This window comes from Pelodiscus sinensis, chromosome 4 (assembly GCF_049634645.1).
Source record: "Pelodiscus sinensis isolate JC-2024 chromosome 4, ASM4963464v1, whole genome shotgun sequence".
Lineage (NCBI taxonomy): Eukaryota > Metazoa > Chordata > Testudines > Trionychidae > Pelodiscus > Pelodiscus sinensis.
The window spans coordinates 77,132,846-77,158,668 of record NC_134714.1 but is presented as its reverse complement, the minus strand read 5'-3'; the positions used below and the strand labels follow the sequence as shown (position 1 = coordinate 77,158,668).

The following is a 25,823-nucleotide window of genomic DNA, read 5'->3' as shown; positions in this document are numbered from 1 at the left end:
ATAAGCTAGACAATATATATGTTTGACTCTGCAGGGAATAACAGAGGTTAAAGGACTGTAGTAATTATGAACAGAGAGAAGGAAATCCAAATTACAAGTTGCTGTAAATCACCTCTTAAAAATATTGTTTTATTCCACCCAATCTTCTAATAATACATCCATTGACATTGCCAAGCTGTGTAAACCTCCGCACCCTGATTTCTCTTGACTACAAGATTATCTGCAGTAAATTACAAGAATTACTGGATGGCCATTTAACTGATAAGTCTTTTTGCAAAATGTATATGTTAATCACAATCCTTTGTGCATTTGTGACCAAAATGGGGTTTGTAGTGTGGGAATAAATACAATGTGATAATTTATTGTTAACTATTATTTGGAATACATCACAGTCTGTTAAAAGCAGGTGTATCTCATGTCAGTTCACACCACATGAAAACCTCTGGGAGGAGGACATGTAGGAGGAATCCCCAGAGGTTGTCATTATGGATGATGCAGATTTGCATCTGCTCCAAATCAAACTCAGTTCTCCTTATACATACATCTTCATGGTTCTAAGAATAGGGGTACCTCTACATCAAGGAGGTCTGTGCATGCAGACCTGTGGGACAAGATATGGTGCTTTATCAGGCCTGCTGCCTGATCCCACATCCATTGAAATTCATGGGAGACTTTCTATTGATTTGAATAGGCTCTGGATCAGTCCACTAGGGTATGTCTGCACAGCACAGAAAAATCAGCAGTTGATCCCTGTGGGCTCACAGGTGCGCAGGCTGCAGAGATGTTCCAGGCTTAGGCTGCAGAGATGCTCCAGGCTTGGGCTGCAGGGTGGGAGAGTCTATGCTTTGTGAAAAGACCTTATTCACCAGTCACCCTGGCATTGAATGACAAGGACATTATCCTCTCCCATTAAGTCTGCATTAGGATGTTCCTTGGTAGCAAGACTTTGACAGTGGTAGAGCAGGCAGTCTAAATGATAATACTGACCCTGTTCAATTGGGACAAAAATCCAAACACTCTGAACTATCCAAATTTCTTGGAACTGCAAAATTGAACTGGGAGTCTCATGAGAACCATAATATTTGCTCTTCTGTTTATGATCCTAATTTCTACCGAAGAGTGGGACATTTGGGGAAAAACAAAGTCAAAAAAGTTTCAAACTGCAAAAAATGTTCCATTCAGTTTGGCTGTGTCTAGACTGGCCAGTTTTTCCAGAAAATCAGCCGCTTTTCCAGAAAAACTTGCCAGCTGTCTACACGGGCCTCTTGAATTTCCGCAAAAGCACTGACTTCCTACTGTAAGAAATCAGTGCTTTTTGCGGAAATACTATGCTGCTCCCGTTCGGGCAAAAGGGCCAGTGTAGACAGCTGAGATTTGTTTTACGCAAAAAAGCCCCGATCGCGAAAATGGCGATAGGGGCTTTTTTGCGCAAAAGCACATCTAGATTGGCCTCTGACACTTTTCCGCAAAAATCGCTTTTGCGGAAAAGCATCCTGCCAATCTAGATGCTCTTTTCTGAAAATACTTTTAACGGAAAACTTTTCTGTTAAAAGCATTTCCGGAAAATCATGCCAGTCTAGATGTAGCCTTCATGTTTAGGGCAAAAAGTTTAAGATGGTTCTCATTTTATTTGAACTTGGGTCTAATCCTATACTTCTTACTTTTTCTAATCCTGTATTTCTTACTTATTTTAATGATTCACCATGTGTGGGATATAAGCGTAAATTGATCCATCCCCAGCTACAGACAAAATAGTCTCTGTAGGGACTTGCATAAAGAATAGGTTACCACTCTGTTGTTTCCCATTTCATGTTTTGTGTGTGCATATATAACATTAGTTGGAGACACATAGATAAAATCCTTTATTTATTTTGAAAGTTACAGTGGGTTTTGTAGTATAGATAAGGCAAATAATCAATTGAAAAGAGACACTGGGAGAATTCAAGTGGAAAAGTCTTCTCCATTATTAAACTTGTTTTATGCCAGTGTAACTCCACTTATTGCAATTATACTGATGTAAAACTGCATAGAACACAAGCTACCTTATCAGAATGGTAGCTCTTTGGCCTAAATACTGATATAAATAATGTCATAAAGTGCAAGGGGATGAAGAATCAGGCTCATGGATGCTAAAAATTTGTATTTATTTAATTTATTTTAACCTAATGCTTTTTTTTCTCCCTTGAACTGAAGGATAATACATTTAATGTGTTGTGAATTACAGCGATGTTGCAGTAGTGAAAATCCACACATTAATCCAGTCCTTGACAACAATCAGAGCAAGAACAAGAAACTGTGGTAAACATCTGTAACTCATTCCTGTTACAAACTAAACAATGTCTCCTCAGGATGCTCCTCGGGTGGTACATTCCAAAGACATGACAGTGGTTCTGTTTTATGAAAGATTGCAGGAGAAAAAAACATATAAACCAACTACAGTAACTCCAAATTATTTCACTAGTAGGAGAACAACAAAGTTTAGTGTAGGCATGCAGCCTGGAAATAGCTCTGCCATTGCACACAATGGCTACATCTAAACTGGCCCCTTTTTCGGAAGGGGCATGCTAATTTTGAAAGTGGGAATAGGGAAATCCACGGGAAAAGCCGGAAAAAAAGCGTCTAGACTGGCCCGATCCTCCGGAATAAAGCCCTATTCCGGAGGATCTCTTATTCCTACTTTGAAGGGCTTTATACCGGAGGATCGGGCCAGTCTAGACGCTTTTTTTCCGGCTTTTCCCCAAGCCGGAAAAAAAGCGGTGGACATGTTTATTTAAATCCACGGGGGATATTTAAATCCCCCGCTGATTTCCCTATTCCCACTTTCAAAATTAGCATGCCCCTTCCGAAAAAGGGGCCAGTGTAGACGTAACCAAAGTGGCATATCAGAAGTTTGTTTTCACAATAAAGCACTAGCATTGACTATTTTGTTTTTACTTCAGGACCTACAGAGCAGAGGATTTGGAATCTGGACTTTGTCATTCTATTTCTAACTCTGCACTATCTCTCTGTGTGATTGTGGCAAGATACAAAAGGTGAAATCCTTGTGTCAGTGACAAAACTCCCATTGATTTCAATGGGGCCAAATTTTCTCCCAAGTTCTGTTTACATACAGGTGATTTATGTTGTAACACAATTGTAGGTTGATGCCTTTTCAGCAAATACTTCTTAGAATCAAATCATGAACATCAGAATTGGCCCAAGAAAACGATTTTTTAATAAATGCATATGCTTAACTTTTACACGTACATTGTCTTATTGATCTCATTGGATTATTCAGATGCTTAAAGTTAGGCATATGTTTAAGTACTTTCTTGGCTCAGGGTCTAAATGTCGCTAACATTTTACATGTCTTTTACAAACCCGATATATTAAACTTATTTAGCTCACTTTATTTTTTAAAGTTAAGGTCATGTCACTACAGTATAACTTTAACATTAAAGTCATCCAAATATATGTCCATATTATACTAATATCTTTTTTTAAGCTAATATAATTAAATACTTTAAAAATTCTAATAAAAATAATTCACATTTGGGTTGTTATTGTGAATAACAAGCTCAAGCCCAATTTAATTTAATTAATGGAAAAGCCAGCTAAACCTTAATTACAATGTTCTTAGAGTATTCTAAAATATAGATTAAGTTATATTAATGATAAACATATAGTACATATTTGTTTATTAAATTTTCCTTATTTCAATCTCTTTTTAAGTGGAATTTAATCTTATTTTAACAGTATAGATAACATTTTTCAGATAAATATCCCTTTCTTTTAAACAGCTAATTCACTGCCATATTCTTATCTGACAGACCCCAGAATTAAAAAAGTGGAAGACAACATAAAATTCTACCTGCATTAGCAGGTTGTCCAATTAGACTGACTAGATTTCCAAATTTTAAATGAGGCAAGCACATTAAGACAAAGGTTGCACGTGACCCCAACTAATGCCAACCGTGGGACCTTCTTCTTCACCACTGTTCTGTCTGAATAAAATCCCTTATTTCTCAGAGGTTTTGTTGCTATTCCAGGTTCTGCAAACTGCTATACTAAGAGTGTCAAGTAATGCAAATGTGACCCTCATAATGAAACAGCAATTTCTATACTATTTCTAGTACCTATCTTCTTTTGCATTTGGAATATTTTTCTGAGTTAGGAGGAGAAAATTGTTTTCCTTTTAATGCAGGAGGCACTTACATATAAATCACACAAACGGTAGGAATGCATATCAAGGTACTGAAGGGTGATGTGAATTAGAGACTTATGACCTAGCATTGTTATTTGCATATGAGCTAGAGGTCCCAGATGAGATCAAGGATCCATTATGCTAGGGACTGTAAAACCATATACTGCCACAAAGAATTTACAGTCTAAATAAACAAGACAGACAAAGGGTGAGAGGGGAAACCAAGGCACAGAGAGGTGAAGTAATTTGACCAGGGTCACACAACAGGTCAGTGACTGAGCCAGTAACAGAACGCAAGTCACTCACCTGACCCCTAAGCCAGCACTCAATCCACTCCTAGACCTTGTAGCCCTTGGAAACCTTTACCCATTAACATTAATTTAACTTAGTATGGATTTATCCGGGCACAGCTGGAAGAATTTAGTCTCCCTATTAAGATATGAATCTAATGTTATTTAGCACTTGCTTATACCTGTATGCAGCAGTAAAGTAGTGGCATATCTGTCATTTAATATTTCTTGATTATCATGTAAAATATTGCATATGCAACATTTTCCTAATGAAGAGTCTTTTGTTTTCTAAATTTCATTTAAAATTAGGATGATCCAAGTTTTGGGGGAGTCTAAGCTAATGCATACTATTCTACAGGTAATGAGATCTTGTAACTCACTGATAACTAGATTGTGAGGTAAGTCTTATATGAAATCAAATAGTATCATGGTCATATTTCATAAAAGCACCTAAGTGATTTGATCACAGGTCTCATGGGAATTTATGAGTAAATTCATTCAAGTTAGTGTAAATCGAGAGTAACTCCATTTACTTCAAGCCAGTGGAGTTACAGCAGTTTAAAGCTTCTGTAAAACCAGAATCCATATCCTTTTAACATTAACCCAATCATGAAACCTACAGTACAAGTGTCACCTCTTAAGGAATATAATGTTGCTTTCACTGCTCCCACCCATGTGTCAAATGCATATTTTGTATTTCTCACCTCACATTTTTATTGCTAAAAGAGGAAGATGAAAGAAAAGGAAGTCTTTCAAAAAAACATGGCAAGTTCAACCAAAAGTGTGTAGTCATAATGCAGAAGTCACTGGGTAAAATTTTCTAGCTTGTGATATACACACGATCAGACTAGAAATCACATTTGTTCCTTGTGTCCTTAAACTCTACAAATCTACGAGCCTGGTTTGTGTGAGTCTCAGTTTGGGCTTTGTGTCTATTAGCCTTCTGTCTTTGTTCAGAATCATGGAGAGCAGAGATTCTCTGAGTGAGTAAAGAATGTCTGATACATGACAATCTTTTGAAGTTATTTGAGGATTAAATGGCACTTAAATAGGTCACCTTCTGCTGGCTGAGGCTGTTGTCTTTCAGTTTTGTTTTTGTTTTTTTATTTTGCCTGCAAGATTATTTCTTGAGGCAGATGGAAACAGCTGGCAGGAGCTGTAATACTGCATTTTTTTTATTTTTCTGTGACTGCTAGGAGAATATGTGAGAGATCTTGAGGTATGGAATGTGTTTCCAGAGTAATACAATGGGATATCATCATCAAAATATTGCATACACAGAAGGAAGGGGCTTTAGCATCTGTTTCGGAGGCTCATATCACGCAAGCCAAGAGTCTTGGATGCTGGTAATCAAGTTTAAAAATGGATGTCAGTTGCTAGTATCAGCTTTGATTGGAGGACACCATCTGAATAGTAATCAAGTGTTATTTCCTTCAAGCTCTGAAGTGATGTAAAAAACCAGTGAATTGGCAGTTATTACAATTGAACTTGGTTCCTGAACTTATGAGAGATCTTTTAAGTTGTATATATTGAAAACTTCACATAAGAGGTTAACTCTGCAATGTGAACCAGGGAACCTGTACTCTGTTCCAGGAGTTTGCAAATTCTGGGGCACGGCTTGCAACGACAAGCTGCTAGCTGGCCATGAGACAATTTGTTTACCTGCACCTCTGCAGGTACAGACAATCGCAACTCCTGTTGGCTGTGGATCGCCGTTTGTTGACAATGGGAGCTGCAGGAAGTGGTGTAGAAGAGATCCATGAGTAAATAGTGCCAATTCCAGGCTACATGGGAGTTTGGATGCAGTATTGTATTGGGGTTAGTCCCAGGATATCACAGATACAATCTGAGTGAAGTATTATTTTCATTGTATCAGCTTCTGTTGATGAGGAAGTTCTTACCAACAGAAGATGGTCCAATAAAAGCTATTACTTCACTCAATTTACCTCTCTACATGGGAGTTTGTCAGTTAAGTGCCCTTATCAGAATGTGTTTCACAGCACTTTTCAGAGACATAAAAATAGTTCAGAAACACTTTCTAAAAGGACAAATTGTGTGGATTTTGGACAGTGAGCAAGCAATAGTCCATTTAACTAGAGCTGCTTGATGAGTAGCCAATAAGGGCTATTGTGTTTTCAATGAGATAAAAGTCAGAGGAATAGGAATAAGGCCGGAGTCAAGATTCCATGGATAGGGATATGATTATGCTTTAGACAAAATTACCACAGTGTATGCACACCCCGTCCTTTGGGGTGCAGGGATCCAGGGGTGTAGATGCTGCTTAGTCAGCTACCAGGTTATCAGCAATCTCGTTGAGTCTGTAAAAACAACCCTCAGTCTAGGGTAGTACAGCCTAATGGCTAGCATCAGTAGGGGTAGCCCTCCATTAAGGGCAACATAGCCAAATGGCCAAATTCAAAAGCATTAGCTGACTTCTAGCAGGATGCACCATGTCCTCAAACTTGTCAGAGAAAAGAAACTGCCCCCCCCCCCCCCCCCCCAGTAAAAAAGTTTGGCCAGGATGCTCTTGTTCTGCAGTACTCCTTGAGAGAAACCGGCCGCACCCTTCCTGCATACCATTGCCTTTAGAAAAAGGAAAGGTGTGAAAAGGGGAAAATAGCCTCAGACTCTCCCACCCGTCACCTTGGCGTGAGAACTGCGGGGCTTACCTGGTGGCATGAAACCTGCACAGTTTCGGCCCAACTCCTGGGACACAGACCCCCCACTTGGTGACCATTGGGCCATATATGGTAATATGCAAGCGCGGGAAAGCGATGTGCAGATTTGGGGATAAATACCCATGGCACAGTTTGCTCTAGGAGGTCTTCGCAACACACGTACCACCATGCGTGTGCCTTCTCGTATACTTCAAAGCGCTGCCGGCCTGATCAACCGACCAGCCACCTCCCCCGACTCTCGGGCGTAACCAAGGCCTTCGCAACCGAACCGATATCTGTGAAATGTTCCGTGTGCTGTGTAAGTTGGTATGTATGATTTGATTTTTTCTTGTTGTATAAGCTTAGTGTTGTAGTTGTTTGTGGGTAGTACATAAGAGTTTGTAGTTATCACTGTTATTTTATTACTGTAGCTGGATATTTTAAGATTAGAGACTATTCCCCTTGCCATTCCCATCCCTATATCTCTGACACGTTTTACTAGAAACCATAGAATAAATATAATAAATACAGTAAATCCATTATTAACACGGTCTATTAAAAATCTTAGAATAAATACTATAAATTCACCATTGTCATAAATCAATATTTTTTATTTGATAAAACTGTCCACCTGGTTCTGTCCGTCTCCCCTTGGGTATTTATCATCGGACCTGTGATTCTCGCGACAAAACTCATGTGAAGTGAGAATTATCCATCCTGGTGCTGGAATGGTAAAGACATGTTGAGCTCATCAGTGCATATACAGGCCTGTTTGATTGCAGAAAGAGGCTGAGAAAAGAAGAGAGGTTTGCTTGCACATTTCAATTCTCCATAGAATGTAGTTTTAATTACTATACTCTTTATTAATTGTTACTGTTATCAATAGAGTTATTACCTGTAAATCCTGCTGCTTTATAAAAGTACCAAATTTCTTCAGTTGAGGTGTGTTGGCATCAGTTAATGGATGTCTGGGGTAAAGACATAATTTTACAAGAGATGTCACTTACCAGGACTGACTTTGTATGATTATCTCTTGCTATTCTTCGATTCAAACACAGCAAAGAAAAGCTGATTTGCTTACAACATTCAGAGACGTGTTGTTATCGGTTAATGATTCACAATTCAAAAAACCCATTGTGTTCCACCAAGAGACATTAGCCATGCAAAGATAAAGTGAATTCTTGCATCAATTTTCTAATAAAAGGCAGATTCGGAAACCAAATACATTCAACAAATGAATGCAAAGAATGAAAGAAAACAGAGTGATTAACATGTAGCTGGAGATCTGGTAACTTCAAAATAGGATTAGAGATTTTTATAAGATTTATAATTTTAAGAAAATCTTTAGCAATTAGACAATGCAGCAAGTTGTCAAATTAATCCAGTTATTATAAATAGGACTTACCATTTAGTTGGACAACAAATAATTTATAGCATTCAAAGTAAGTGGGGGTATGTCTACACTACCCCGCTAGTTCGAACTAGCGGGGTAGTGTAGGCATACCGCACTTGCAAATGAAGCCCGGGATTTGAATTTTCTGGGCTTCATTTGCCTAAGCGGGGCGCCGCCATTTTTAAAACCCCGCTCGTTCGAACCCCGTGCAACGCGGCTACACGGGGCACGAACGAGGTAGTTCGAACTAGAAATGGCGGCGGCCCGCTTATGCAAATGAAGCCCGGGAAATTCAATCCCAAGCTTCATTTGCAAGTGCGGTATGCCTACATTACTCTCCTAGTTCGAACTAGGAGGGTAGTGTACACAGAATGTTTTGAGACACCCAAAGAATCAATCTATCATCTTTTAGCCCTCTGTCACTGCCTGGGCTTCAAACTTCTTTTGTGTCAAAACTCTATTTTAAACACTAAAGGAGTTGGGATTATTAAGTTATATCTTTGATTCTGTTATTTTCTTCCTTAGAGGCCTTGGTCCACTTAATTTCTCTCTGCTTCAGTTTCCCTGTCTTTAACATGTATATAATTCTTACCTATCTAAAAGGAGTGAGGTTTTGTGAGGTGCTTTGAAATATTCAGATGAAAGGTGCTATAGAAGTGCAAAATGTTATTGGAGAAGGATAGAATTTCTACAACCTCTCCAGACTGCATCATCAGAGCATCTCAAATGGATGAAATTCTCCCAGCATTAATCTCTGTGGGTATGTCTACACTACAAAGTTAGTTCGAACTAACGGCCGTTAGTTCGAACTAACTTTCATAGGCGCTACACTAGCGCTCCGTTAGTTCAAATTTAATTCGAACTAACGGAGCGCTTAGTTCGAACTAGGTAATCCTCATTCCACGAGGATTAAGCCTAGTTCGAACTAGCTAGTTCGAATTAAGGGGTGTGTAGCCCCTTAATTCGAACTAGTGGGAGGCTAGCCCTCCCCAGGTTTCCCTGGTGGCCACTCTGGGCCTTAAAGGGGCACGGGCTGGCTACGGTGCCCGTGACAGGTGCAAGCCTGCCAGCACCCAGCCAGCAGTCCCTGCACCTGGCACGGATCGAGCCACCCACCCGATGCCCCCTAGCCCTCCCCCTTTTCCCGGGACCAGGTGGGCGGCTCCCGGGACCTTGTCCACAATCTCCGCACTAGGCACAGGAAAGTGGCCAGCTTGGGCAGGATAGCTGCCAGCCTGGCCACCCAGGAGCAGGTGTGCAAGAAAATCAAGGGGGTCCACTGAGACCCCCGACCCTGAGCCCTGAGCTTACAATGGCCATCCTGGGTCAGACCAAAGGTCCATCTAGTCCAGTAGCCTGTCTGCCGACAGCACCCAACCCTAGGAATCCTGGAGGGGATGGACTGAAGACAGTGACCAAGCCATTTGTCTCGTGCCATCCATCTCCAGCCTTCCACAAACCTTGGGCAGGGACACCACTCCTACCCCCTGGTTAATACCACTCCATGGACCCAACCTCCATGACTTGATCTCACTTCCCTTTAAATTCTGTTCCAGTTCTAGCCTTCACAACCTCCTGCAGCAAGGAGTTCCACAGGTTGACTCTATGCTTTGGGAAGAATAACTTTCTGTTACTAGTTTGAAGCCTGCTACCCATTCCTTTCCTTTGGTGTCCTCTAGTCCTTCTTTATGGGAACTAATGAAGAACTTTTCTGTATGCACCCTCTCTACCCAACTCCTGCTTTTAGAGACCTCTATCCTGTCCCCCCTCCGTCTCCTCTTTTCTAAGCTGAAAAGTCCCAGTCTCTTTAGCCTCTCTTCATATGGGACCTGTTCCCAACCCCTGATCATTGTAGTTGCCCTCCCCTCTCCCAGCCTCTCTTCCCCTCTCCCACCTCCTTTTCCCAGTCTCCCCCAGTTTTGTTCAATAAAGACAGATTCTATTTTGGAAGACACGTTATCTTTATTTTCTACATCAAGAAGAGGGGCTAGGGAAGGGTAAGTGGAAGGAGGTGAGGGAGGAATGGGGCACGAGCCCCCGATGGGGAGGACTGGGCTGGCTCTGCGGGCTTCTGGGGGTGGAAGCTCTCCTGCAGCCTCCCAATTGCCCCCTCTCCCCAGATGGCAGCCTGCAGCAAGTGCAGCCGGGCTGATGGCTGAGTGCTGTGATGTGCCCAGTGTGGGCACTCAGGGCACTCCAAGACAGGACTGCTTTGCAAGCGGGGCACCCCTGAGAACTGTCTGTCTGGGGTGGGGCTCGAGACCCTTTAAGCACAGCCCTTTGCTAGCCTGAGACAGCATCTCCATGCTCTAAGTCCTCCTCTGATGCCCTGCCGGCACTGCTTCCGGCCATCCTTAACCCCGCTTCAGGGTCCACTTAATGTGGACGCACTAGTTCGAATTAGCAAAACGCTAATTCTAACTAGTTTTTAGTTCTAGATGCGTTAGTTAGAATTAGCTTAGTTCGAATTAACTAATTCGAACTAAGTTAGTTCGAATTAGCGCTGTAGTGTAGACATACCCTGTGGGCACATTTAAAATATTTATTTCAGTTGCAAAGATACTATTGTTTTAGTGGTATTCCTCATTGAAGTACATGAACTATTGCTGAAATAGGAAACATCTCACCACAGAAATTAATTTCTTAAGTATGCCCACTGTAAAAACAGTAGCCAGCTCCCACAATATTACTCACGCTTCCATGCTGTGATGGGGCACTTGGCCCATACTGCCTCCCTGCAAGGATTACAGAAAAGTGGATTGAAGAATAGCCAATCAGAGCCACTGTATAAAAGGAGCTGAAGAACGGAGGACTTAAATTCTCTCAAGGGAGCCAAGCGAAAAGGAGCTGGGTCCTAGTAGCATCATGGAAAGTGTAGTGCTGAGTAGTTAGAAGACTGCTAGACTAGGGCCTTGAGGCAAGGACAAGAAAGGTGCTAGGGGCTACTACGAGGAAGTGGACCAGGGAAGCATGATAGAGAGGAAAGTCAGGGGAGATCAGAGGGAGGCTTCTATGGGCCCCTGGTTGGGGCTCAGAGTCGGGGCTCAGGCGAACTGAGGCGGCCGCCTCAGGTGCCAGACTGTAGGGGAATGCCACTAGGACCCAGAGTGTAGAAAATTGTGTCTGCTGCTAGTGCATATGTATTCTCTCTGCTCTAGATGCACAGAGATGGTGGAGTGCTGTGCTGGAGGAAGGAGGGCATGTGGCGGGGTCCTCCCTGCCCCTTTCCCTTCTTCCCATGATTAAAGCATTAGCCACCAGCCCGGAGGCCTAGTCCAGCACTCGCCGCAGGCCCAGAGGCCTAGTCTATGCCCTGAGGGGTTGGGGTAGGGGGGTCTGGGCCCTCCCTCTCCACCGGACCCCAACCCAGGGCCCTAATGGTGGTGGGTGATTCCCACCACTGGCTCAGCAGGGGGTCCTCCCCGAAACATGCTGAGCCCACCAGGGTTTTCCCTGCCCCTTGCCCTGGGTTGCTTCCTACCCCAGCCTTGTGGCCCTCGGAGGTCCCACCTGGCGATGCTGGGTTGGTGGCGGCAGCCACGTCAGCTGGTCCTGTCTCTGGGGCAGCAGCGTCGGGGGTGTCTTCTGCAGCGGGGCGGGCGGCCCCCCGGCGTCGGCGTTGGGGGCGTGCTCGCCCCGGGGCTGGTAGTAGCAACAGCGGCGTTCCCTCCGGCTCTGAATCTGGTGGCAGGTCTGGCGGCGGGCCTGCAGCTTGGGCCAGAGCTCCTTCCTCCCAGGCAGTCTGCCCCAACTGAGCAGCCCGGCAGTCTTTTATAGTGAGGCTGCACTTCGAGCATGCCCAGTACGGCTGCGGGGGAGGGGCGTGCTCTACCCAATAAACGGGCTCCCCTTCCTCCTGCTCAGTGCGGGGCAGGTTAGCCCTGTCACAGGGCACAAGAGACCTTTCAAAGTTTTGGGCCAAGCGAGAGGCCATGGGGACATCATTTGAGCTCCCTACCTCAGGTGCCAAAATGTTGTGGGCCGGCCCTGCTCAGAGTGGTGGTTAGGATTGCTTCCCATTTCTCTCCACACTTGCCAAGGTAGAAAGTGGCCAAGTGAGATTGCAGTTTATCTCTGAAGCAAGGAGTTAAATGATTGACTGCAGTGGGCCACTGAGGTGAATGAATGGAGAGTGGATGTCTACTTCCTCAGAAGGGGGGGCAAGACAATAAAGCACAGTACAACTAGAGGGCAGTGCTCAGAAAAAGGATTCCATAATTCAGGAAGAGATGAGGGTCAAAAGCAAAGTGATGATGGTGAGATACCACCAGAGGAGGAGGGCCCTATATGAGGAAGGAGCTAATCCCCAGGATGTCCAAGGGAAAGTGCCATGGGGGTGAGTCCTCTCTGTCACATATGCTTTATCTAAAAAAGTTCAAGCCTGCTTCTTTTCATCAGGAGGTAGAAACAGAAAGAGAGAGAGAGATTATTGCTGTCAGTGGGAGATGTTCAGTGATTGGTCCATAAGAACCTAGAGAAAGAATAGGCCAAAGAAAACATCAAATAAAATATTATCCTTCAAAGTGAAACACACCATCCAGCTGAAAGGCCAGATGATGAAAACAATAGTACAGTCTCAAAAGTACTATAGCTGTCAGGTTGGATAAAGACCATCATAACTCAGAATAACTGGGCTACATCAACAATGAACCAACTAAATGTTCAGAGAAAACACAGGAATCCTACACCCCTACAAACCACAATAATGGTAACTACAATAAACCATGGAGTTCATCTGAAACTAGATTCTGTTACCATTCAAACTTATATCCTCCTCAAAAAGTTGGCATTGTATTTTGACTGGTAGAAAAAATGCTCAACTGATATGTCCTTGCATTGTAAGGACATAATTATAAACCCATTATTCTCACTGGTGAGCTGTTTCTTACATGAGTCATCACACTAATTTCAAATGAAATAAGATTAAACAAGTTTAGTTACCTGACAAGTGTGGTATTAGGATACATTCACTGAGGTATATTGTGAAATACATTCTAGATTTGTATTTTTGTCTTTTGATCTACTGTATCGCCTGCTACATACTTTTGTAAAGGACAAAATCATGCTTAGCTGTAACTAGAGCAACAGAAAACTGCTTGGTTCCACATCCCAAATCCAACCCCTACCTCTGAGTGGTTTGGTTCCAGATGGATCCAAATCCAGGTGATGTTCAACTTCTGATTCTTGTTTGAAGTAGCCAGGATTTTATGAGAATGGCAGTTGAAATAATAATGTCATTGTTAAAAATGACAAAAATAACCTAAACAGCATTGTGGACTGAAATCTAATGAGCACAGTTCATGGGTTTTCAGCACAACTGATTTTGATCCCATATTCAGTCTGATTTGATTTCACATCTGAACTTCAAATCCAATCTGAACAGTACATCAGCCTAGTTCTACTCTTAAGTATTTTCCTCATCAGAATAATCAGTGAGAAAGGAAAAATAGGTTAGAAACATGCATGAAACATGCAGTCCAGAATATGATGCTAGACTAGTGCAATAAACCTCAGTTCCTGCAGGACATTTCCTGGGATATTTCCCAATGCACTTTTGTTGCCTGTTTGATGCTCTCTTATCATGTACGGAAAGCTCACAGCATATCCTAACACCAATGCAGATACAGTGTTAGCTGCCAACAAACTCATCACAACATCATGCTTAATTTTATCTTCTCTAACCATGAAAAGTGAGTCCTAAAGACGGACTGATTTTGTTTTCTTAAATACCTAGGGTGGATGTTAATGTTGCAGCACTAATTTACACTGGAAGAAAATGTAGCCCTTTCCTTTATTAGTTAATATTTGATACTGAAGATATTAGCCAGGTCACTTTTTTTTTATTTACAATTATTGTACTCATATGTTTTTGTGATTTATCAATCTGCAAAGATTTTATTGGATGCTGAAGAACTTGTCCTATGCATTTTGCTCTATTAAATGCAGTCAGCTGAAATAATGAAGCCATTATAGTGAATATACTATACTTATAATTAATTGTACTTTATATCCAAATGTCTCTACTGAGATTTTAACTGACAAAGGTGGATGTTTTCTTTCTGTCTTTGAATGTGTTGTCTTGTGTTATAATCCAAATAATTTCTCACTTCTTACTGAAAATTCCAGAATTCCTTGTCTTACTTTTCTATAGATTGAAAAAATGCAGTTGCTGACCTAGGGGATATGCAAAGCATTTATTCAAAGAGCTCAGACTTAGTTTTATGTGTGTTATGCAAAATACTTTCTTTTGCAGTTTAGCATTTTTGACTGTGTGGCCCACATAAACAAATGTGTCATTTAGCATATAATGTCTTAGGGTACATCTACACAGCAAAGTTATTTCAAAATAACAGACCTTATTTCGAAATAACTTTCCTAGCATCTACACGGCCAAACCGCTATTTCGAAATAGTGGAGAGCTTATTTCAAATTTGATAAACCTCATTCTATGAGGAATAACATCAAATTTGAAATAACTATTTCGAAATAAGTGCTGGGTAGACACTTATTTCGAAATAGGCGGCCTCCAGCCTTCTCTCTCATTCCCCCCTCATTCCCCCCCCCCCCAGAGCTCTTAAAGGAGTAGACTCTGTCCACAGTACCTATGCCAGCTCCAAGCCTGCCAGCCCAGAGCCAGCTGTCACTGCCCCTGACCCAGTGGCCCCAAAACATGAGCCAGCAAGCCACTGGCAGCCAGTCCTCCACCGCTCCCCAGGAGCAGTCTGCCAGCTCCCAGGAGCTGACCCAGGAGCTGATCCAGGGCCCGGAGAAGGCAGGCACCTTCCTGGTCCAGGGTGGAGATCATGGACCTTATTCAGTTTTGGGGGGGGGGGATGCCCCCAACGTCCATGATCTCTGCACTAGATGGAGTAACACAACCTTCTATGGCAGGATAGCTGCCAGCCTGGCCATCAAGGGCCACATACAAACCCATGAGCAGGTTTGCATGACAATCAAGTTGGTCCGATGAGACCCCCAACCCTGAGCTCTGAGCTTCCCCTCCCCTTCTTCCCCTTGCTTCCCCCTTCCAGATCCCTCTTCCCAGGTTTCCCCCTCCCCTCTCCCACCCTCTCTTCTCCCCTCTCCTGCCTCCTTTTTCCAGTTTCACCAGAGTTTCATTCCCTCCCCCCCCCCCGTTTTGTTAATTAAAGAGAGTTTGTGTTCATGAAAATACGTGTATTTTATTTGACATCAGGAAGGGGGGCTAGGAAGGGGTAAGTGGAAGGGAGGAATGAGGCACAGGCCCCCAGTGGGGCAGACCAAGGAGTCTATTAGTGCTCCTCAGGGTGGAAGCTCTCCCGCGGGGCCTCCTGGATATTGACAGCCCCTGGCTGGACCTCCCAGATGGCAGCCTGCAGAAAGTGCAGCCAGGCTCGCAGCAACGCATCCAAGAGAATCACCAGAGTGCCCAGGGGCAGTTCTGGCTCCATGTTGCAGAGTGCTGTGATGTCCCGAGTGAGGGCAACTAGAGCACACACAGACAAAATGCTTTGCTGTCCCTCATCAAGGTAGACAAGCAAGCAGAGAAACCTGAGAACTGGCTGTCCGGGGGGGTCCCTTTAAGCACAAACCTCAGATAGCCTCAGGCAGCAGCCCCACATAGTAAGTCCTGACCTGGTGCCCTGCCAGAACTGGGTCCAGACAGCCTTAAATGCGATTCAGAGTCCACTCAGTGTGGACGCGCTATTTCAAAATAGCAAAAAGCTATTTCGAAATGCATTTTGTGTTTAGATACGTTATTTCGAAATAAGCTATTCGAAATAACACTGTAGTGTTGACAAAATCTTATGTATTAACTACTGAAGATCCAAATTAGAGGAAAAACAGGAGTATCATGTAGCTCTTGTTCACGTCTTCCCTCACATTGGCAGTTTACATCCAGATGATGGCCAAATTCTCTTGAGTTTTCTTTCATAACATTTTGAAGATCCAAAACATCATTCTAACAGTCTTGCTCATCTCTGATTATCTCCAATCTAGATAACTTCAACCACTTTTCTGTCTGACCTCCCTGATGCACATAATGCTTGATTGCTTCTAATTCCCTCTAATCCATCCAAACTGTGACTGATAAAACAATCTTCTTAGTCTGGTGATCTGACTACATCAATTCCTCTTTGTGTATCTCTGCTGGGCTGATTGTCATAATTGCAAATAGCAATAGCTCCAGTTCACATCACTGGCAGTTAGAAGAGGCTCAGCAATTCTGCAGGTTAGTCCTAAGGTGCCTCATATTGTACACCCAAATATTGAGAAAGCCCAGGTTAGAAAATGCTTATGAAAATGTATGCTTTCAGTAAAATTGACAGTATAATAATTTCCATACCTCACAGACATATTCTGAAGCAGAATTAATATATGTGAAGTGTTTTGGCTTCTTTGGGTGCAAATTATTAATTATTAATTATTATTATTATTATTATTAATACTAATAATATTTCTGTTTTGTAAATAAAGAATCAACTATATCCAAACTATATGCAAAAGTAAGAGGTAATGTTAAAACACTCCCGAGGCTGAGATTGTCTAGTCTTATCTAATGAGCAGTAGCACATAGTTCCACAAGGATAATTAGCTGTAGTATTCAAAAACAAATATTGAATGCAGCTTCACAGAACATATATTCATCTCTTATGAAAGCCCTAGAGCCAATCCTTCATGTTTAACATTAATATTGTTCACAAGAGTTTAATAAGTTAGCAAAGAATATAATGAGAAGCATAAACAAGAAGTGAAACAGGAAACAGTATGGGATTAGGGTAGGCTAAATAAACTACAGTAGAAGTGGGTCTCATCTATTTATTTATTTCTCAGATCCTTTTAGAATAGACAATTCATTAAACTTCCCCTTTATTACTCTCATCACAGTTAATTCACCAGCTACCTCAAAGCAAGAAATGCATTATCTAGCATAAGCATACAAGTGCCTTGACAGTCAAAATTGTTTAAAAGCACTAATCTGTGTATTCCTTGGAACCTGCTTTGTTCTCAGAATCCAAAGGAATTCCTACTCCAGAATAGAGCTATCCAGAAAACAAGAATTTTGATCATGAACATTTTGAGCTGTCAACATTTGATTTTATTTCATATCAGAATTAAAATTTGACCTTTTGAACTTTTGGATAAGAGAAAATAACCTGATTAGAATAGCCTAGTAAGGAGTAAGTGATAGGAACACATATTCCTGCGCATCCAGAAATATAATTTATGCTATCATGTGCCAAAAGTGTCCGTCTGCTATGTACATTGGACAAACGTCTCAGACACTTCGCCAAAGGATCAATGCCCACAAAACAGATATTAGACAGGATCACAAAGAAAAAACAGTTTCTTGCCATTTCAACCAGAAAGGACATTGTCTCAACAACTTAATTACCTGCATCCTGCTTCAGAAGCCTTTTAAGACTGCACTTAAATCCCGGGCTTCATTTGCAAGTTTGAATGACTATATTAACCACCCTAGTCCGAACTAGGGTGGCTAGTGTATTCATACCCGAAGATACATTTGTGTGCCTTGCTCTTTCTCTCTCCATACTGTACCCAAGAACACCTCCTAAGGAAAATTTCATCAAAATGGATTTGTTTCCATAAAAAGTTTCAGTTTTAATAAACTGGGATTTTCTGAAAGAAAACAAGTTTTATAAAAAAAAATCATAATTTGGAACCTGCTCTACTCCAGATGTCAATCATTTATCTATTGCAGATATGGCTCCCTCCCTTCCTTTTTTCTGAGTAATTATATTGATCTTGTTGCCCACAAAAAGATTTTTTTCCTATATTTCCTATGTCTGACAGGGTATGTCTACACTACCCTCCTACTTCGAACTAGGAGGGTAATGTAGGCATACCACACTTGCAAATGAAGCCCGGGATTTGAATTTCCCAGGCTTCATTTGCATAAGCGGGGAGCCGCCATTTTTAAAACCGCGCTGGTTCGAACCCTGTGCAGTGCGGCTACACGGGGCTCGAACTAGGTAGTTCGGACTAGGATTCCTATTCCGAACACCGGTACACCTGCACGGGGTTCGAACCAGCGGGGTTTTAAAAATGGCGGCTCCCCGCTTATGCAAATGAAGCCCGGGAAATTCAAATCCCGGGCTTCATTTGCAAGTGCGGTATGCCTACATTACCCCACTAGTTCAAACTAGTGGGGTAGTGTAGACATACCCACATATATTTGTGATCAAACTTTAAAAGGAGGATGAAATCTTGAGCTGTTAAAAGTGAAAGGGGCTAGGACAGGATTTCACCTGAGGTACATACGTGGCCAGAAGCTCAACTGGTGTATATTTCTGTAGCTCCACCTGGAGAGGTCCAAAATCAAGCAACTGGGCTGTCTTTGGTGAACAATATCCATGTGCAAATAGGAGCTTTTTGCCACAGCCAGTATCTAGAGTGACTAGATAGCAAATGCACAAAATAAGAACCAGGAAGAAGTAATAGGCACCTACATAAGACCCTGAATACCAGGACTGTGCCTATAAAATCAGGACATTTTGTTACACTACCAATATCACAACAGTCAGTCAAAGCAACCACTATGATTCGCATTCGCTATCAATCTCCTTGATCATTATCTTCAGCAATATAGACACACTTTTTGCATTGTTCCCTCTTTATGCCTGAATATGATTTTCCACCCTAGGAGCTAAAATTTACCAAAGATAATCTTTAATCTCTAACACAAACATATTCTAGTAAAAACAAAAAAACAGGACTATGTAGCACTTTAAAGACTAACAAGATGGTTTATTAGGTGATGAGTTTTTGTGGGCCAGACCCACAATAAACCTAATAAACCATCTTGTTAGTCTTTAAAGTGCTACATAGTCCTGATTTTTGCTTCAGCTAGACAAGACTAACATGGCTACATATCTATTATTATACCCAAGTAAAATGAGGAGATGGTCTTCTAGTTTAGACATAAGACCAGGAAGTCAGGAGACCTGGAGTCTACCTTTGGCTCTGCCTCACATATCGCCTGTGTGAACCTTGTTCAGATTATTTCATCTCTTTGTGAACCTGAAGCTAATAGTTTCCTATCCAGTAGTGCTGTTGTGAGGCTTAATATGTCAGTCTTTTCAGGATGTTCATGTTCAATAGAGATGAGCATCATAGGAAATGAAGTGGGTTTAATGCACTGAAAAAAAATTATTCATATGGTAGAAACAAAACAAATGTTTCTAAGAGAGATGAGTAGAAGCTATGAAGTATGTATTCAGGTCCACGTTTTCTCAGAGTTGAGGAAGTTTGAATCTTGCTGAGTTTGGTTCAGGTCTGTTTTTCAGTTTTAATATTCCTGTCTTTTTTCTCTTGGAAAAACAGATTTTTTTTTTCATAAATTATCTAAATACAAAGGAAAAGTATGTTTTAGGGCATATTCCAACCTGTAATGATAGAGTGTTGATGAACATTTCCTATGAATAGGTTATGTCTATTTTGAGGAATCTGGTACTGGCCATTGTTGAAAGCTGTTGAACTACATGGTCTGATCTAGTGTGAATCTACCGTGTTTCTATAAGAAAAAAAAGGAAAATGCATTTCTCTAATAAGACTTGTGAAAGTTCTGCTTAGGCAGCTTGGAAACTAAACTAAATTCCAAAGCAGCATTTAAGACACCAGAAAATCTTTCATGACAATCTCCTCCCAGAGATAGAAATGGGATTACATTCAACAGTACAATGAGCAAGATCATGCAGTTAAGGTCTAGTAGTAAGAAATAAGCTGGGGGCTTATCAATTGGAAGCAACAGAGCAGGAGAGGGTCCTCTGTGTGTGTATGTGTGTGTTGATCACAGGTGAACATGAGCCACTAAAAGAGTGCCGCTGTGAAAAAGGCAAATGCAATTCTAAAATGTTTTAGGCAAGGCATTTCTGCTAATGATAGAGAAGTATTCATGACATTGTACAAGGCACTGCTAAGACCTCGTTTGGAATACTATGTGCAATTCTAATCACCCATGCTCAACTCAGATGAATTCAAACTGGAACAGGTGCAAAGAGCTACTAGGATGATAGGGAATGAAAAGCCTATTTTATGAGAGGAGATTGGAAGAGCTTGACTTGTTTAGTCTACCAGAAAGAAGGCTGAGAGAGAATATGATTGCTCTTTATAAACACACTGGGAGAAAGTACCAGGGTGGGTGAAGAAATATTTAAGCTAAAGGTCAATCTTGACACAAAAATAAATGGATATAAACTGTCCATGAACAGGCTGGAAACAAGAAGATGGTTTCTAACCATGTAAGGGTGAGGCTCTGTGTGCTGCAAGCGATTTACCAAGATTATCCATGTATATTTCTCTGTAGAAGCAGGAAAAGGGAAAAAAGGGATTTGTGCATAGCCATCTCAGGTTTGTTAGAAGTGGAGCAAAAGACAAGCTAACGCTAACCCTAACCACACAGAGTTGTAGGAGATGCTGCCTCCGTCTCTCTTAGAAGATAAGGATGGAATGCTGACTTAAGCAGGAACCTTGAGATAAGGAAGCATCTGGAAGGAGTTTGTATAAACAAGAGATAACTATGAGCTATTGATGTATATAACGGGAAGGTATATATACTTGTCTTTTACTGCTTGTACTTTGAAGATGTGCCTAAGGAAGGGGAATCCCCTGTCCGACTGCAGACTTCCCATGCAATTGCTCAAATAAACTACCTCTGACTTGTTGCTTACAAACTCAGAGTGAGGACTTGTTTTCTTCCACACTCTCAATCATTTCCCTGCCATTGTGTGATGTTGGCACCAGTGTGCCTAATCCCACTGGTTCTCTGCCAGTGAAATGTAATATTCTAGTCTTCTGAGAGCTGTGAAATCCTAAACCGAGAGGAAATGCCAAATGAAAGACTGGGTTATTTCTGCATTTTTTTCACCTGTACTATATTTTATGAATCCTTGGGTACCATCAGCATTCAGACATAGTGCCACAGATTTTCATTTGACGGTTGAATGAGATCTTACAGCCAAACTAGAATTAGGAGACATCTCTGAGCAGGAAAGTATGCATTGAAGTAGCACTTACTTTATAAGGTTCAGTTAATTACAAATTGTCCTGTGTTTAAGAAGGAGTGTTTGGGAGAGATTTCTCAGGCTTTTCAAATTATGCTAGAGGAATACAATGTTGACTCCTTTACTGGATTTCTGTCAGGCATATATTAAGTTCTAGCCAGGGACACCGACATCCTCCATTGCCCACTAAGCAAGGTACGGGGGAGGGTAGCTTCACGCTCCCAGAAAGGGCAGAGTCTTGGGAGGAAGAGGTAGGGCTGGGGGCAACCAGCTATGAGTGCCACCTGGAGCACACCTATGCCAGACCCTCAGGCAGCCCTCAGCACCGCCCAGAACATGGTGTGTCCCCTCCTCTCTCCTCCCCTCTCTGCCCATAGCACTGTTCAGAATGTGCAGTGCTCCAGTAGTGATTTAAAGGACCCAAAACTCTGGCCGCCACCACTGCTGGCAGCCAGGAGCCCCGGACCACTTAAATCGCTGGGCCTCGGGACAATTGCCTCCTTTCCCCCCTGTTGGTGGGCCCGATTTGAGCATTAAAGCAACTGTTAAATCCACATTTGTAATTCATTCACTACTGGTTTTGGTTGCTATGTCTGATTTATTAACTAAAACTGGAATCAGAAAGATATCTAGGAAAACAGTGTGGAAGAAAATCCACCTGACTAGTGATAGATAGTATGTGATTGCTACTGTTTGCCAATAGCAATATCAAATTTTGGGCCATTTCAACAAAATGGTGATTTTTTTTTTTAGAATAAGCAAAACTGGTAATTTGCTTGCTCTATCCCCAAAGGCCAAATCAAAAATTCCCAGTTCCTTTCACAATGAAATATTTGTGTATAAAATCTCTAAGGATACATCTACACTGCAGAATAAAGCTGAGTTAAGATATGCAATTTCAGGTATGTTAATTGTGTGCTGAAGTCAAAGTACTTTAACTCGACTTTTGGCAGTGTTCACAATGTAGGAAGTCGAAGGAAGTACACTCTTCCTTTGACTTCTCTTACTCCTCATGAAATGAGGGTTAGAGAAGTCTGAGTAAGAAGTCTGTTATTTCAAAATAATTCCAAAATAACAGGCTTGCTGTGTAGATGCACACTGTTTTGAAATAACATGAGTTATTTCAAAATAAGTATGCAGTGTAGACGCAGCCTAAGTGAATAACCTTGCACAGTTCATTACTGACTCTTCTTTGCCAAAAGCCATCTCTCCCTTGAGTAACAGTTTGATTTACAAAATACATGTGAATGAAGAATTTGGAATGCTGGAGAGGCAATTCAAAACACTGAGTTCAATTTCATTTCCAGTGGTTTTGTAAGCTCTCCGAAGCTCTCCACCATTTTCTATTTATTTTCCAAGTCCATTTTGATCACCTTGAAAAGAGTAGCCTACACACTCTGCTATGCCTGAGTAGAGTTCAGCACAATCAGGACATAAAGGGGGATTCAATCTAGTTTTATACTCTCCTAATTCTTAGTCAATCTGTCATGAGAAGCAGTGCTGAAAAATGAATATAAATATCCTTTATGTTTATATTGTTTATGTAAATAACCCAGTGAATATTTAGGAATATTTCTGCAATTATAAGGGCTGCTTCAGAAACAAATACTCAACCATCTCCAAAATTAGTCTTTGTAGATGCAGAACAATAAAAAGGAATGAGTGACACGGTCCAGTTTTCCAATGTGGAGGCCTTCAGGGAATCGTTTTTTTGCATATTGTAATCATCCCTAACATAGTCCCTATTCTAGCTTCTTCTTCTGAAAATCTCCTTTTGAAAACAACTTCATGCTCTTTGTGTAAAAGCAAACTGCTCCTGCGGCAGAGGCCAACAGTCAGGATAGATATGTGGGTTTACATATTCTGCTCGCTTTTTTCTAGCAACTGCAAAAAAACTCAGCAGACAGGCAAATTGTCTCTCTTTTTTTCCTCCTATGCCTATCTGTCTCTGTTTGACCTGAGTTTGACTTTGGAGCTGCAGCAGGCCAAAGTAAAGAGGTATTAACAGCTGGAACAGGTAGTGCAGAAAGAATTAGAAACAAAATGACTGATTAAACTATTGATCAGCCTCTCTGTTTAAACTAGCATATTACTCCACTTAGAATTAAACCATAGCAACTGCATTCCAATGAGGTGAAAGGTGTCATCTAAACTCTCAGTAGCCAAGGAGATTTAGAGTTCAGGAAGATCAGGGTCAGGGAAGTTAAATGTGAGACCAAGCATGGACCTACAGGATTGTGAAATTGGAGAAAGATGTGTTTGGGGTGGGAGGAGATGGGCATGTAAAATGTTCAGAAAATATTTCCAATATGCCTTCTAAATGTTCTCCCTTCACTAGAAATCATAAGCAGATTCAGTAGAATTAGGAGTGCTGTGACACACAGCATTTCCACTGTGGCTTGTAACTTATAAAGCAGATGTGTTGATGCTCCTAAGCTTTTATATAGTTAATCCCCATTCCAGTTCCCCAGCTCATCTTTCAAGTACTTCTTAAAGACTAACTTCTTTTGCAATGCCCACAAGAAATGAGTTAATGTTCTTTTTTTAAAATGCTAAGTTACTACTACTCGTGGATTTCCCACTGTGTCCTGTCTTTTTCTGCATCTGTCTTTTAGACAGTAAGCTCTATACACCTGGGGCTCCCTTGAATCTCGTACAGGGTAAAGCACATTGTTGTCACTTAAATAAATAATAAGGCTTAATAATCTCTCCCTGCTGACAACCATTACAGTACTGATTTCTACTATTCGACAGGCTCTCAAACTTTTTCATAGTGTGCACCACATCTTAAACAAAGAAATCCCGTTCACAGTTGTGAAGATCATCTCATTGTGCTCAAATAACACCACTGCCGATATGGAAAAATTACATTGGGAAAACCTTAAATGTACTTTAGCTATCCTTTAAGTAAGTGGTTTTCAAACTTTTTTTTCTCACGACCCAGTTGAAGAAAATTGTTGATGCTCAGGACTCATCATAATCATATCTTTTGACTAGAGTGCAGGCTCCAGGGTGGGGCCATAGATATGTGGGGTTGCAGATGCAAGAGGTGAAGGGATTGCCAGGAAGCGGTCTATAGACTACAGTTGGCAACCAAGGTATTTTTGCATGTGATAATAATTGATCTGAGGAGAGTTTTGAGACTCTCCTTTTATTTTCCTAAATCTGCACCCATCATCTATCCATGTAGGGTAAACAACTGAATACTGCAGGATATTCTGGTAATCATAAAAAAGATTGCTACTGTAGTGGATGGTTGTTGTTCAACTTTGTAATTATGCTAAACAGTAAATGTTGAAGTTGGTCCTCGTTAGGTGGGAAAACTCAGTGAGAACCACTTTCTATGAATATGAACCTAAACTTAATGAGTACATTTCTTAATTAATGTTCTATTAACTTATTGATAATAACTTGTAAACTAAATAAGCTGATCTGAAAGTAATTAAAACTTCAGTAAGTGGTGTGCTCCCATTTACTGTCATGAACTGTTTCCTAGGGAGAAAAACAACAACAATGCAATACAAAATATTTCAGTCTTACCTCTGTGTTCTCTCAATTGGTGCTCACTTTAATTAATTAATTAATTATCACTTTTAAATAATACATGAGGAGGATACTTATTAAAGCAGTTTGATAATAACCCTTTTTGTGCAGAGGACTCCATCATCTATAGCGTGAAAGATAGAACAAAGAGGAACTAGGAATCTTGAGGAAGAAGGGGAACTTTGCTGAAATTCCGAAGGATTACTGTTTTCTCTTGGATCATAAATGTGGTCATAATAGCCTCTCTCAAATTCCAAATATTTATGTGAAACTCTCAGTACAAACCAACTAAAGCACAAGTATTCAAACTTTTTTGGAACTAAGCATAATTTGAGATTCGTTCTTAGTGTTTTATCCACGGAAAGTAGGTATAAGAAGCAAAAGGAGGCACAGCCTTCCCTGGGTCTTAGTGCTTAACCTGTCCCCTTTTCCAATTCCTATTCTGACCATTCTTAAAGGCTCTCACAGCAGGCGGTTGCTGCTTGCATACTGGTGACTCTTTCACAGGGAAGCCTTAGAACTCAACTTCATTTACAAGTTTGATTCCTATAACAGAGGTATGAATAAACAGATTGAGTGGACATCCTAATGACATACAAAACAAACAATGGGTACTTAAGAACTATTAATACCTTCTCTATCAGCTTCATGTAGCATGGACACTCTAATTGACTATTTCTACCCTCCCCCCCACACAAACCTTTTTTTCCTTCTTTTTCCTCCTTGCCCCTCATCCTCTATTTATTTAAAAAC

The 25,823-nt window shown here is 41.3% G+C and overlaps 1 long non-coding RNA gene across 1 annotated transcript; it reads right to left on the bottom strand.

Moving 5' to 3' along the window:
- Positions 1–7,743: 7,743 nt before the first annotated feature.
- LOC112546018 (uncharacterized) lies at positions 7,744–25,207 on the bottom strand. The gene is made up of 4 exons (XR_003089626.2): positions 25,068–25,207; positions 18,787–18,922; positions 8,026–8,098; positions 7,744–7,919 (listed from the first exon to the last, which is right to left on the bottom strand). It is a non-coding gene; the product is annotated as an uncharacterized LOC112546018 (long non-coding RNA).
- Positions 25,208–25,823: the final 616 nt, after the last annotated feature.